General features: G+C 40.6%; 1 protein-coding gene and 1 pseudogene across 3 annotated transcripts in view; both read left to right on the top strand.

Moving 5' to 3' along the window:
- The window catches only part of HTR7 (5-hydroxytryptamine receptor 7), a 93185-nt gene that overhangs the window by 13770 nt on the left and 64595 nt on the right, over positions 1-14820 (top strand). The gene's annotated exons all lie outside the window — the stretch shown is intronic.
- Positions 7411-8568, top strand: LOC137767644 (heterogeneous nuclear ribonucleoprotein A1 pseudogene; annotated as a pseudogene).

The raw sequence follows: 14820 nt of genomic DNA, 5'->3' as shown, positions 1-14820 counted from the left end.
TGTTGAAGTACAGGATGCCAGCCTCTGGGGGCTGAGCAGCTGTGGGCCTTTGGGGGAACATCTCCAGTGAACCTATTTGGGAGCTTTATTTTTGCCCATTTAGCCGGTTTGTATTCTCACTTTCATCCTGGCCTCTGTTCTGATTCAAATTCTGTATTTCTGGGCATTCTGATAATATTTCCCAATCTTTCAAAGAGAGGCAGCTGGATAGCTTTCTTCCTTCCAAATGGTTCTTTCATCTGGAACATCAGGCAGAACCGTCCACCTAAAGGGGGCTATCAATATTTATAGTCTATCATGGGGAGACTTAAATGACATGCTTCAATCCATCTATAATCAATCCAGCCCAGCTGCCTGAATATTTCAGAATTTTATTTTGGGAGATGTATGTTCTATACGTTTGGTTTGAAAAAGTCTCTGATATTCACAAGAGAAGTCTTTGCAGATTCTCCCGTTTAATAAATAGATTGCCTCACGGTTTTATACTTGATAGTTTTCTGAATACTGCCAGGCTCCTACCACTCTGGCTTCCTTTCTGGGTCACAAAGGTGATAGTCCTTTGTTAGCAATTTGTTCTTCTTTTTTTTTTTTTTTTTGTATTTTATTTTATTTATTTTTTTATACAGCAGGTTCTTATTAGTTATCCATTTTACACATATTAGTGTATATATGTCAATCCCAATCTCCCAATTCATCACAACACCCTTCCCCTGCTGCTTGCCCCGTCTGGTGTCCATACGTTTGTCCTCTACATCTGTGTCTCTATTTCTGCCCTGCAAACAAGTTCATCTGTACCATTTTTCTAAGTTCCACATATATGCGTTAATATATGATATTTGTTTTTCTCTTTCTGACTCACTTCACTCTGTATGACAGTCTGTAGATTCATCCACGTCTCTACAAATAACCCAATTTCGTTCCTTTTTATGGCTGAGTAATATTCCATTGTATATATGTACCACATCTTCTTTATCCATTCGTCTGTTGATGGGCATTTAGGTTGCTTCCATGACCTGGCTATTGTAAATAGTGCTGCAATGAACATTGGAGTGCATGTGTCTTTTTGAATTATGGTTTTCTTTGGGTATATGCCCAGTAGGGGGATTGCTGGGTCATAAGGTAATTCTATTTTTAGTTTTTTAAGGAACCTCCATACTGTTCTCCATAGTGGCTGTATCAATTTACATTCCCACCAACAGTGCAAGAGGGTTCCCTTTTCTCCACACCCTCACCAACATTTGTTGTTTGTAGATTTTCTGATGATGCCCATTCTAACAGGTGTGAGGTGATACCTCATTGTAGTTTTGATTTGCATTTCTCTAATAATTAGTGATGTTGAGCAGCTTTTCATGTGCTTCTTGGCCATCTGTATGTCTTCTTTGGACAAATGTGTATTTAGGTCTTCTGCCCATTTTTGGATTGGGTTGTTTGTTTTTTTAATATTGAGCTGCATGAGCTGTTTATATATTTTGGAGATTAATCCTTTGTCCGTTGGTTCATTTGCAAATATTTTCTCCCATTCTGAGGGTTGTCTTTTCGTGTTGTTTGTAGTTTCCTTTGCTTTGCAAAAGCTTTAAGTTTCATTAGATCCCATTTGTTTATTTTTGTTTTTATTTCCATTACTCTAGGAGGTGGATCAAAAAGATCTTGCTGTGATTTATGTCAAAGAGTGTTCTTCCTATGTTTTCCTCTAAAAATTTATAGTGTCCGGTCTTACATTTAGGTCTCTAATCCATTTTGAGTTTATTTTTGTGTATGGTGTTAGGGAGTGTTCTAATTTCATTCTTTTACATGTAGCTGTCCAGTTTTCCCAGCACCACTTATAGAAGAGACTGTCTTTTCCCCATTGTATATCCTTGCCTCCTTTGCATTGATTAGTTGACCATAGGTGCGTGGGTTTATCTCTGGGCTTTCTATCCTCTTCCATTGATCTATATTTCTGTTTTTGTGCCAGTACCATATTGTTTTGATTACTGTAGCTTTGTAGTATAGTCTGAAGTCAGGGAGTCTGATTCCTCCAGCTCCATTTTTTTCCCTCAAGACTGCTTTCGCTATTCGGGGTCTTCTGTGTCTCCATACAAATTTTAAGATTTTTTTCTTCTAGTTCCATAAAAAATGCCATTGGTAATTTGATAGGGATTGCATTGAATCTGTAGATTGCTTTGGGTAGGATAGTCATTTTCACAATATTGATTCTTCCGATCTAAGAACATGGTATATCTCTCTATCTGTTTGTATCATCTTTAATTTCTTTCATTAGTGTCTTACAGTTTTCTGCATACAGGTCTTTTGTCTCCATAGGTAAGTTTATTCCTAGGTATTTTATTCTTTTTGTTGCAATGGTGAATGGGACTATTTCCTTCATTTCTCTTTCTGATCTTTCATTGTTAGTGTATAGGAATGCAAGAGATTTCTGTGCATTAATTTTGTATCCTGCAACTTTACCAAATTCATTGATTCGCTCTAGTAGTTTTCTGGTGGCATCTTTAGGATTCTCTATGTATAGTATCATGTCATCTGCAAACAGTGACAGTTTTACTTCTTCTTTTCTAATCTGGAGTCCCTTTATTTCTTTTTCTTCTCTGATTGCCATGGCTAGGACTTCCAAAACTATGTTGAATAACAGTGGTGAGAGTGGACCTCCTTGTCTTGTTCCTGATCTTAGAGGAAATGCTTTCGGTTTTTCACCACTGAGCATGATGTTTGCTTTGGGTTTCTCGTATATGGCCTTTATTATGTTGAGATAAGTTCCCTCTATGCCCACTTTCTGGAGAGTTTTTATCATAAATGGGTGTTGAATTTTGTCAAAAGCTTTTTCTGCATCTATTGAGATGATCATATGGTTTTTATTCTCCAACCTGTTAATACACATTGATTGATTTGCATATATTGAAGAATCCTTGCATCCCTGGGATAAATCCCACTTGATCATGGTGTATGATCCTTTTAATGTGTTGTTGGATTCTGTTTGCTAGTATTTTGTTGAGGATTTTTGCATCTATGTTCATCAGTGATATTGGCCTGTAGTTTTCTTTTTTTTGTAGTATCTTTGTCTGGTTTTGGTATCAGGGTGATGGTGGCCTCATAGAATGAGTTTGGGAGTGTTCCTTCCTCTGCCTTTTTTTGGAAGAGTTTGAGAAGGATGGGTGTTAGCTCTTCTCTAAATGTTTGATAGAATTCACCTGTGAAACCATCTGGTCCTGGACTTTTGTTTGTTGGAACATTTTTAATCACAGTTTCAATTTCAGTGCTTGTGATTGGTCTGTTCATATTTTCTATTTCTTCCTGGTTCAGTCTTGGAAGGTTATACCTTTCTAAGAATTTGTCCATTTTTTCCAGGTTGTCCATTTTATTGCCATAGAGTTGCTTGTAGTAGTCTCTTAGGATGCTTTGTATTTCTGTGGTATCTGTTGTAACTTCCCCTTTTTCATTTCTGATTGTATTGGTTTGAGTCTTCTCCCTCTTTTCTTGATGAGTCTGGCTAATGGTTTATCCATTTTGTTTATCTTCTCAAAGAACCAGCTTTTAGTTTTATTGATCTTTGCTATTGTTTTCTTTGTTTCTATTCATTTATTTCTGCTCTGATCTTTATGATTTCTTTCCTTCTGCTAACTTTGGGTTTTGTTTGTTCTTCTTTCTCTAGTTCCCTTAGGTGTAAGGTTAGATTGTTTATTTGAGATTTTTCTTGTTTCTTGAGGTAGGCTTGTATTGCTGTAAACTTCCCTCTTAGAACTGCTTTTGCTGCATCCCATACGTTTTGGATCATTGTGTTTTCATTGTCATTTGTCTCTAGGTATTTTTTAATTTCCTCTTTGATTTCTTCAGTGATCGCTTGGTTATTTAGTAACATATTGTTTAGCCTCCATGTGTTTGTGTTTTTTACATTTTTTTCCCCTGTAATTGATTTCTAATATCATAGCTTTGGGGTTAGAAAATATGCTTGATATGATTTCAATTTTCTTAAATTTACTGAGGCTTTATTTGTGACCCAAGATGTCATCTATCCTGGAGAACATTCTGTGCACACTTGAGAAGAAAGTGTAATCTGTTGTTTTTGGATGGAATGCCCTATAAATATCAATTAAATCTGTCTGGTCTGTTGTGTCATTTAAAGCTTGTGTTTCCTCATTAATTTTCTGTTTGGATGATCTGTCCATTGGTGTAAGTGAGGTGTTAAAGTCCCCCACTATTATTGTGTTACTGTCGATTTCCTCTTTCATAGCTGTTAGCAGTTGCCTTATGTATTGAGGTGCTCCTATGTTGGGTGCATATATATTTATAATGGTTATGTCTTCTTCTTGGATCAATCCCTTGATCATTATGTAGTGTCCTTCCTTGTCTCTTGTAACATTCTTTATTTTAAAGTCTATTTTATCTGATATGAGTATTGCTACTCCAGCTTTCTATTGATTTCCATTTGCATGGAATGTCTTTTTCCATCCCCTCACTTTCAGTCTGTATGTGTCCGTAGGCCTGAAGTGGGTCTCTTGTAGACAGCATATATATGGGTCTTGTTTTTGTATCCATTCAGCAAGCCTGTGTCTTTTGGTTGGAGCATTTAATCCAATCACGTTTAAGGTAATTATTGATATGTATTTTCCTATGACCATTTTCTTAATTGTTTTGGGTTTGTTTTTGTAGGTCCTTTTCTTCTCTTGTGTTTCCCACTTAGAGAAGTTCCTTTAGCATTTGTTGTACAGCTGGTTTGGTGGTGCTGAATTCTCTTAGCTTTTACTTGTCTGTAAAGCTTTTGAGTTCTCCATCGAATCTGAATGAGATCTTTGCCAGGTAGAGTAACCTTGGTTGTAGGTTCTTCTCTTTCATCACTTTAAATATGTCATGCCACTCCCTGCTGGCTTGTAGAATTTCTGCTGAGAAATCAGCTGTTAACCTTATGGGAGTTCCCTTGTATGTTTTTTGTCGTTTTTCCCTTGCTGCTTTCAATAATTTTTCTTTGTCTTTAATTTTTGCCATTTTGATTACTATGTGTCTCGGCGTGTTTCTCCTTGGGTTTATCCTGTATGGGACTCTCTGCACTTCCTGGACTTGGGTGGCTATTTCCTTTCCCATGTTAGGGAAGTTTTTGACTATAATCTCTTCAAATATTTTCTCGGGTCCTTTCTCTCTCTCTTTTCCTCCTGGGACCCCTATAATGCAAATGTTGGTGCATTTAATGTTGTCCCAGAGGTCTCTTAGGCTGTCTTCATTTCTTTTCATTCTTTTTTTTCTTTATTCTGTTCCACAGCAGTGAATTCCACCATTCTGTCCTCCAGGTCACTTATCCATTCTTCTGCCTCAGTTATTCTGCTGTTGCTTCCTTCTAGTGTATTTTTCATTTCGGTTATTGTATTGTTCATCTCCGTTTGTTTGTTCTTTAATTCTTCTAGGTCTTTGTTAAATATTTCTTGCATCTTCTCGATCTTTGCCTCCATTCTTTTTGCGAGGTCCTGGATCATCTTTACTATCATTATTCTGAATTCTTTTTCTGGAAGGTTGCCTATCTCCACTTCATTTAGTTGTTTTTCTGGGGTTTTACCTTGCTCCTTCATCTGGTACATAGCCCTCTGCCTTTTCATCTAGTCTATATTCCTGTGAATGTTAGCAATTTCTTGACTTAGAAAAATTGCCTTTTCTTTTTATGGGAGTCCTAGGGGATTCATCTGTTCACATCTTCAGTATTTATTGATTACTTAATCTTCATTGGTTACTCTTTTATATCCTCAACAAAAGCAAATAAGGCCTCTGCTGTCTTGAATCTTACATTCTAGTAAGAATAAATAGGCAAGAAACAGATAAGCTAAACACACACACACACACACACACACACACACACACACACACTGATTCATTAGTAATAAGTGCCACATGGAGAATTAAAACAGAGTGATATGTTAGAGTGGTTGGTCATGGAAGGCCTGTCTGAGGAGGTGACATATACATCGTGATGTAAATAACATGATGGAGCTGGCTATGTGAAGATCAGGAGGAAGAACATTCCAGGCAAAGGCAGCAGCTGGTGCAAAGGCCCTGGGCCAGTGTGACTGGGGTAGAGAGATCAAAGGAAAGCCCAGAAGGAGATGAGAATAGAGCAGTGGTCACAACTCATATTGGGATTTGGGACAGGTAAAGAGATTGGATTTTATTCTAAATGCAGTGGAGACCTTGGAGAGTTTGAAGTCTCGGGTGACATGCTCTGATTTGTACTCTTAATAGTTCCTTGTGGTTACTTTGTAGAGAATGAAATGGAGAGGAGTGTGAGTGAAAGCTGGGGGACCAATGGGAAGGCTTCTGTTGTTGTTAAGATAAAAGATGATTGAGAGGAGTGAAGATGGAGAAAAGTGGAGGGGTTCAAGATACATCTGGGAGGCACACTGGCAGGACTAACTGATGGATTGGATGTGGTGGGTGAGGGACAGAGAAGAAAAAAGGATGACTATGTGCTTTGGGCTCAAGCAACTCAGTCGGTGTTATGCTGTTGATCAAATAAGAGAGTAGCAGAACTGGTGGTGAAAATCAAGAGTTCTATCCTGGTTTTTTAAAAAATTTTATTTTATTGATATATAGTTGATTTACAATGTCATATTAATTTCCACTGTACAGCAAAATAATTCACTTATACATATATAATACATACACACACACACACACACACACACACACACATTCTTTTCCATATTCTTTTCCATTATGGTTTATCACAGGATATTGAATATAGTTCCCTGTGCTATACAGTGGAACTTTGTCGTTTATCCATTCTATATATAATAGTTTGTATCTGCTAACCCCAAACTCTCAATCCTTCCCTCCCCCCACCCTTGGCAACCACAAGTCTGTTCTCTATGTCTGTTTTGTAGATAAGTTCATTTGTGTCATATTTTAGATTCCACCTATAAGTGATATCATTTGGTATTTGTCTTTCTCTTTCTGACTTCACTTAGTATGCTAATCTCTAGGTCCAGCCATGTTGCTGCATATGGCATTATTTCATTCTTTTTTATGGCTGAGCACTGCATTCCATTGTATATATGTACCACATCTTCTTTATCCATTCATCTGTTGGTGGACATTTAGGTTGCTTCCATGCCTTGGCTATTGTGAATAGTGCTGCTGTGAACATAGGGGTGCATGTATCTTTTTGAATTATAATTTTGTCTGGATATATGCCCAGGAGTGGGATTGCTGGATCATGTGGCAACTCTATTTTTAGTTTTTTTTTGAGGAACCTCCATACTGTTCTCCATAATGGCTGCACCAATTTACATTCCTACCAACAGTGTAAGCGGGTTCCCTTTTCTCCACACCCTCTCCAGTATTTGTTATTTGTAGACTTTTTAATGATGGCCATTCTGCTTTCTGCCCGTGGAAGCCACCGAGTAAGCATCGTTGACGTCTCCCCCCTCCACTGCCGTCATGTCTAAGTCAGAGTCACCCAAAGAGCCCGAACAGCTGCGGAAGCTCTTCTTCAGAGGTTTGAGTTTTGAAACAACCAATGAGAGTCTGAGGAGCCATTGTGAGCAGTGGGGAATGCGCACAGATTGTGTGGTAATGAGGAATCCAAACACCAGGCGCTCCAGAGGCTTCGGGTTTGTCACGTATGCCACTGTGGAGGAGGTGGATGCGGCCATGAAGGCAAGGCCACACGAGGTGGATGGAAGAGTTGGGGAACCAAAGAGGGCCGTCTCAAGAGAAGATTCTCAAAGACCTGGTGCCCACTTAACTGTGAAAAAGAGTTTTGTTGGTGGCATTAAAGAAGACAGTGAAGAACATCACCTAAGAGATTATTTTGAGCAGTATGGGAAAATTGAAGTGATTGAAATCACGACTGATGGAGGCAGTGGCAAAAAGAGAGGCTTTGCTTTCATAACCTTTGATGACCATGACTCTGTAGACAAGATTGTCATTCAGAAATACCACACTGTGAATGGTCGCAACTGTGAAGTAAGGAAAGCCCTATCTAAGCAAGAGATGGCTAGTGCCTCATCCAGCCAAAGAGGTCGAAGTGGTTCTGGAAACTTTGGTGGTGGTCGTGGAGGTGGTTTTGGTGGGAATGACAGCTTTGGTCATGGAGGAAACTTCAGTGGTCGAGCTGGCTTTGGTGGCAGCCGTGGTGGTGGTGGCTATGGTGGCAGTGGGGATGGCTATAATGGATTTGGTAATGATGGTGGTTATGGAGGAGGTGGCCCTGGTTACTCTGGAGGAAGCAGAGGCTATGGAAGTGGTCGACATTATGGAAACCAGGGCAGTGGCTATGGCGGGAGTGACAGCTATAACAACGGAGGGGGCGGAGGCGGCTTTGGCGGTGGTAGTGGAAGCAATTTTGGAGGTGGCGGAGGCTACAATGATTTTGGCAGTTACAACAATCAATCTTCAAATTTTGGACCCATGAAAGGAGGAAACTTTGGAGGCAGAAGTTCTGGCCCCTATGGTGGTGGAGGCCAATACTTTGCCAAACCCCGAAACCAAAGTGGCTGTGGTGGTTCCAGCAGCAGCAGGAGCTATGGCAGTGGCAGAGGTTTTGATTACTGCCAGGAAACAAAGCTTAGTAGGAGAGGACAGCCAGGGAAGTGATAGGGAAGCTACAGGGTCAAAAGATTTGTGAACTCAGCCAAACACAGTGGTGGCAGGGCCTAGCTGCTACAAAGAAGACATGTTTTAGACAATACTCATGTGTATGGGCAAAAAAACTCAAGGACTGTATTTGTGACTAATTGTATAACAGGTTATTTTAGTTTCTGTTCTGTGGAAAGTGTAAAGCATTCCAACAAAGGGTTTTAACATAGATTTTTTTTTTTTTTTTTTGCACCCATGCTGTTGATTGATAAATGTAATAGTCTGGTCATGACGCTGAATAAATGTGTCTTTAAAAAAAAAAAAATGATGGCCATTCTGACTGGTGTGAGGTGATACCTCATTGTTGTTTTGATTTGCATTTCCAAGAGTTCTATTTTGAATGCTAAATTTGATATCATTAGACATTTGTATATAAGAGTCTAGGATTCCAGAGAGAAGTCAGGACTGGAGATACAAATTTGGGCGTCATTGGAAATGATATTTAAAGCCATAGGGTGGGTCCAGCTACCCATCCTTAGCAAGATAAAATATTTAGAGGTCAAGAGAAGAGGAAGAGCCAGCAAAGTTTAAAAAGGGATGGGCAGTGAAATAGGAACACCTGGAGAGTGCTATCACGGAAATTAAGGGAAATGTTTTGACAAGGATAGAATATCAACTGTGTCAAACGCTGTTGTAAGATAAAGCTAGAAAAATGGCCAATCAGTTGGGTGACCTTGAAGTCACTGGTGATCTGGAGAAGAGGTTTCAGTGAAACAGTGGCATGGAAGCCCCGGTGGAGCGAGGTAAGGAGAGATTGGGAGGAAGGAAGGAGAGGCATTGACTAGAAACAGCTCTTTCAAGAAGCTTAGCTACTCACCTGGGAGTCGGGAAACCTGCATTCCAACCCTGTATCTGCTGCGCGTACCTTCGTGATAATTATTTATATGCCTGTCTTAAATTCCATTAGAATGGGCAAGAACTTTGACTTCGATTTTCCTAGCATTTGCAGAGCTCCTGGCACCCAGTAGGCGCTGAGTCATATTTGTTGAATGAATGGATCAATGGATTAAGGAATATCCTACTAGAATAGAAACACTTTAGGCTCAAGACTGTGTCTGATTCATCTTCTTCAGGCTCATGTACACTAGTGGGGATGCAAAAATATCCCTGAATGAATAAATGAGTCTGGTAAACTTGGGAGTAGAGTAGGGGAGCTTGGTGTGGAAAGGTCAGGGATCGGGGCTGTTTAGACCAGGATTCCCATAGGATTGGGGAAGGGCACAGAAAGCTCTGTTAAGACAGAAGCCAGGGGACAGCATACAGATTCTGTTTCTGTGACTCCTAACTGTGACCTTGCGTAAGTCACTGTACCTTATTTCTAAACCTCGTTCCTCATGCATGATAAAAATATCTCCATGAAGTTAATATGAGGAATAAATGAGATTATATACATGAGGAGTTTAGCCAAGGGCCTGACTCATATAAAACAACCACTGATTCAGAGCATTGTTATTATTACTAATATTAATATTAATAATAGCTGTGCCAGGGAATTGAGTTCTACCAGCTAGTCAGGGCAGCTCTCTGGGACTGGAGAGCTGTTTGAACGGGAAGGTTCACTGATGCCCTTTCTGAGTCTTTTCTTCTTTCATCCTAAAAGGAAAAAGTATCAATAAATCAAGTTTGCCTTTAGGAAAAGTCTATATGGGGTCTTGATGAGGCTTCAGGGAATGCCAGCCTGCCTGCACACCACCCTACCTGTCCAATGATGCCAGAAATAGGGGCCAAGGTCAGTTCCATGATTTACTTCAGATGCTGCTTGAGGCACGTCAGGGACTTGAGTTCATTCATGCTGAGGTGCGCTCAGTGGGTCAGTCGGGAAGGATAAATGTTTGGTACCTCGTATAATGTTGTAGAGAATGGGGAGGGGAGGGTTTGTGGTACACCATCACTCCTCAGATAACATCCTGGCTGTCTCCTGCTCTTGCCCTTTCCTCTGTGTACTTCCTATGTGTCACAGGAAGTATAGGGGCTGCTTCTGTTTTCCTGCATATACCATGTCCTCCTTTGCTTCCATGTCCCAGTACATTCTGTTTTCTCTGCCTAGAATGCCCTCCTCTTTTCAGCCTATTTCCCAAGCATTCTTCATGATGCAGCAAAAGTGTCGTGGTCTCCAGGAGGCTGTCCCTGACACCTTGGTCTGGCTTAGGTGCTCCTCCCAGGCTCTCCCTGACCACTCTGAGCTTCCTTCTCTATTACCATCAGGCTGAAATGTAGTTGATTATATTTCTCTGTCCCCCACACACCAAATGCTGAGGTTTGTGGGGACAGAGACATCTTATTCATCTCTGTTTGCTCCCAGCTTCTGTTGGTATGTGGAAAGTCTCAATAAATATTGGCTGGAGAAGTGAACGAGTGAATGAATGAATGAATGAAACTGGCAACAATTGACTATTTACTTGTGTTTTGAGTATGAAACAGGAAGGGAAAATGAAAGAGGGACATAGAAGCCACACCATTTATGACACAGTTCTGCTTCGGTGGGTCTTGTTTCCTTACTCCCTTGAGTGGGTACCTCATCGTAGCTGCCAGAGCCTTTTTTCTGTATCTTTGAAGGCACAGTTCTGCTTCTAATGGCTTATGAAGATGCTGTGGATTTCATTTCCAGGATGTCCTGTCATCAAGGTCTCCCTGTAAGGATGGTCAGTATAATAGGGTTTTTACCTGCAGAGCATATTATATGAGCGTCCCCAGCAGCCTTATTGGGTTAGCTTCCAAGCCCCAGGGGCAAGACTAGACACTGGAGACAGTATGATGGGATGCACTACAGCGACGGATATTTCAAATATACTTGTACAAAAAGAAATCATGTGATGAAATCTAACCTTGCTTCCAGAACCTCTCATTGCTCCATCTTTGGTGAGTCCGAGGCATTTTTCCATTTACGTGCTGGTTCCTGTCTTGATTCTTCTTCCAGGGAATAGCTCCTACCCTGGTAAATTCCTAGGAGACTGTTACATTCCCCTCAGATATCATTTGTGTGTAGCCTTGTGATAGATTATAGAAATGGCTCCCAATTCTTCCCATGTCTGTTATGCCTTTCAAGTGTGACTTTACAGCCCTTCCCATATTGACTCTTGGCGTGGCCTTCTAACTTGCTTTGGCTGATGGGACTTTAGCAAACATGATGTAGGCAGAGACTTGGAATTTGCCTTCTTTTGCTGCTTTTGGGAACCCTGTGACTGCTATCATGTGAGGAACCCCAGGCTGGACGACGAGAGACCCAGGGCTTAGTCCTCCAATTTCCCTGGCTGCCAGTTACCAGTCAGGTGAATGAAGCCATCCTAAACTACTCAGGCACCAGCAGGTCTACCACCTGACCACAGACATAAGAAAACCCACTCGAGATGGACTGAAGTTGCCTGGCCCAGAACGGCCCCCCTAACCCGCCAAATAGGGAGCTGAATAAATGGCTGGTGTTTAAACCACATGGTTTTAGATCAGTTTTTACACAGCAAAGGCTAACCGACAGCAAGCCTTTGGTGTTTTGACCCTCCTTTCCCCTGAATTTATGTTCCCATGTTGATTTGTTTGTGTTATAGCACAATGTCCATAATGTTCTCTGGATGGCTGTTTATAAGTCTACCTTCCCAGTAGACCTTGGATACTCCAAAAGCAGCAGTGGTGTCTGGAGGACTAATAGGATTTGCTCACCTAAGGCCTATCCCAGTGCCTGGACCAAGAATGCACTCTGGAAATGTGGACGGGCCAGATGAGAATGTGCAGCTCAGTTGTGAGGTCTTTGGATCTTGGCTTCTGTGTCACCAACAGTCTCTTCACTTATTTCTTCCCCTCTACCCAACTAGGTATCCAAAACCTGATGTTTGCTATACTCGTGACATTTTGTATTTTCACATTCTCTTTTATAGTTATGGTGGTCTTTTACCCATCCTTATCCTATCTTTGGGTATCTATAGATAATAAAGTCCCCCAAGTTTTTAAAAAATAGGATTATATAGTCATAAAAGACACTGCCGGAATAAATCCTTTTGGTGGAATCCAAGTTTCCTTTTTCTAAATTATAGTTTTCAAATGGCATTACGTGATGATTGATTTATATTTTCTTTGGATTTGATTTTATTTTCAATGTGGAAGATTTATATTTTCAAAATGAACAATTTTTCCACTGAAAGCTATTAATTTCATCTTGTCTAAGGTGATAACTCTTCAAACAAATTCGTTCAATGTGTAGCTTCGGTAAAAATCTGTGACTGATTGTTGGCATTTTGGGAACCCTAGAAAGTCAGTCATAGGAAGGAGTCCTTCAGAGTCAGAATGAAGGAAGAGGAAGGTAACTCAGGTAATAGTCATTAACAACTCCCCAAGAAATTTTTGTTGGATAAATGCCCAGTGAAGGATTAAATGTTGCCTTGTATCAGTCAGACTCTGGGCTACATGCTGACCGTCTCTTTGAATCTTCCCAACAGCCCCACGCGGTAGGTTCTATTATCTCCATTTTACAAACGAGGAGAGGCTTAGAGAGTTTAATCAGGTTATCCAGAGTCAGAACCTGGAATCAAACTTGGGTGTGTCTGATTTCAGTGCTGGCATCTTAACTCTTAGGCTTCACAGAGAAGTGGATAGAAAATATGGTCTATTCCTTTTAGGTCATGTATCCTCTTTTAAAGATGAAAATCAGATAACATATCTAGACCTTGGAGGTTCACCTAGGAGCATGATATCAGCACCTTGAAATATTCTGTACAGTGATCGCATAGGGGCCGACCTTGGTGTGTATGTTGCCCCATACCCATTCCTAACTGCCCAGAAGTTCCAGGTTTGTCATGTCAGTGGTCAAGTAAACAGACAAGCAGAATCAGTGAGTGTTAAAACTGGAAGGGACCTGTGCTAGTTCCCATCTCCAGGTCTTACCCTCTACCCTTCTCCACTGTGTTCTCTTCCCTGGGAAACTGATATGTTCTTTGGCTTCTGGTTGAGTTCAGCCAATGGCAAGTCCAGGGAAGGATATCAAAGGGAGATCGAGCCCTTCCTGCAAGGTGATCATCTTGCCCTGACTGGGCCCCTTGATGGGAAGTCGCTGCTCCTCTCAAGGTGGCCCTTGCTACATGACTCCTTCCTTTTGGATCCTGTAACTGCCTCCTTCCCTCCTCCCTTTGGACCTTGGATGGTGATTATTCTTCTGTGGCTGCCCTGTCCTTTGTAGTTTCCCTACCTCCTGCCCATACCTCCGTGAATAGTCTCCTTGAATTATCCTAATTTGAGTCTATTTCTTGCTGAGACCCTGATTGATAGAGAATTCTAGAGATTATGTAGTCCAACCTTTACATTCTATAAAGAGAAAACTGAAGCACAGAGAAAGTAAGTACCTGTTGAAGCAACTGACTAAGTGGCAGAACCAGAACTTGGAAGGCACACTGGACTGACTTGTCCAGTGACACCAGTGACAAAAGACAGTGACTGGCACAACATAAGTTGAGGAAGTTGTTCATTTATTTCCCTTTTTTGTAGAGCAACTTGTCTGGGTCACATCTTCCTGTGATGACTTTGGCCCATGTCATTGCTCAACTGTACTTGGGCAACTTCTCAGCTATGACTTTTGCCTTACCTTGGGTGCTCTAGAATAAAAAAATTCATGAATAAGCTTCTGTGTTTATCTGGTTACAGATTTAAAAGCAATGTAGGCAGATGGTTTGTGTGTGAGTGTTATTAATGTCTTTCAGGGTAAATGCTTTTTGTTCTTTAGGAAAGGCAGGATATTCATCAGCTTAATAACATCCACAAACCAATATGGCAGTGAATCAGGTTCTTACCATCAAGGGAAGAATATCATTACACTGTTTATTGATAACAATTATTGAACGGTATTCAATTGTAATGACTGAAACTTGGCTTTTGTCAATGCACTAGCACAAGATAAACAGTCAATAAATAAAAGTCTGTTGAATTATTGAATGAATGAATATTCATATTGTTGAGTGGGAAATGGTTTAAAGTCAGCAGTAGCACCTAATCTGTCTAGAGCAGTGCTTCGTTCTTTGACCTCTCAGGTGTTCTCTGTTGGCTATTGAAATCTGATAAAATTAATTAAAATTGTATTGATGCCCTTTTTTTTCTTGTTCCTTTTCCATACCTGTGTTGATGTAGAAAGAGCACTGCTTTCAGAATGGAAAGGCCCTGCTTTTAGTTCTCATTCTGTGACTTCCTTATTAACTGTAAGGTATCATTTCACTCTCTTTGAGCCTCAGTTTC

Source organism: Eschrichtius robustus, chromosome 7, assembly GCF_028021215.1.
Source record: "Eschrichtius robustus isolate mEscRob2 chromosome 7, mEscRob2.pri, whole genome shotgun sequence".
NCBI lineage: Eukaryota > Metazoa > Chordata > Mammalia > Artiodactyla > Eschrichtiidae > Eschrichtius > Eschrichtius robustus.
This window is presented reverse-complemented; position numbering and strand designations above follow the sequence as displayed.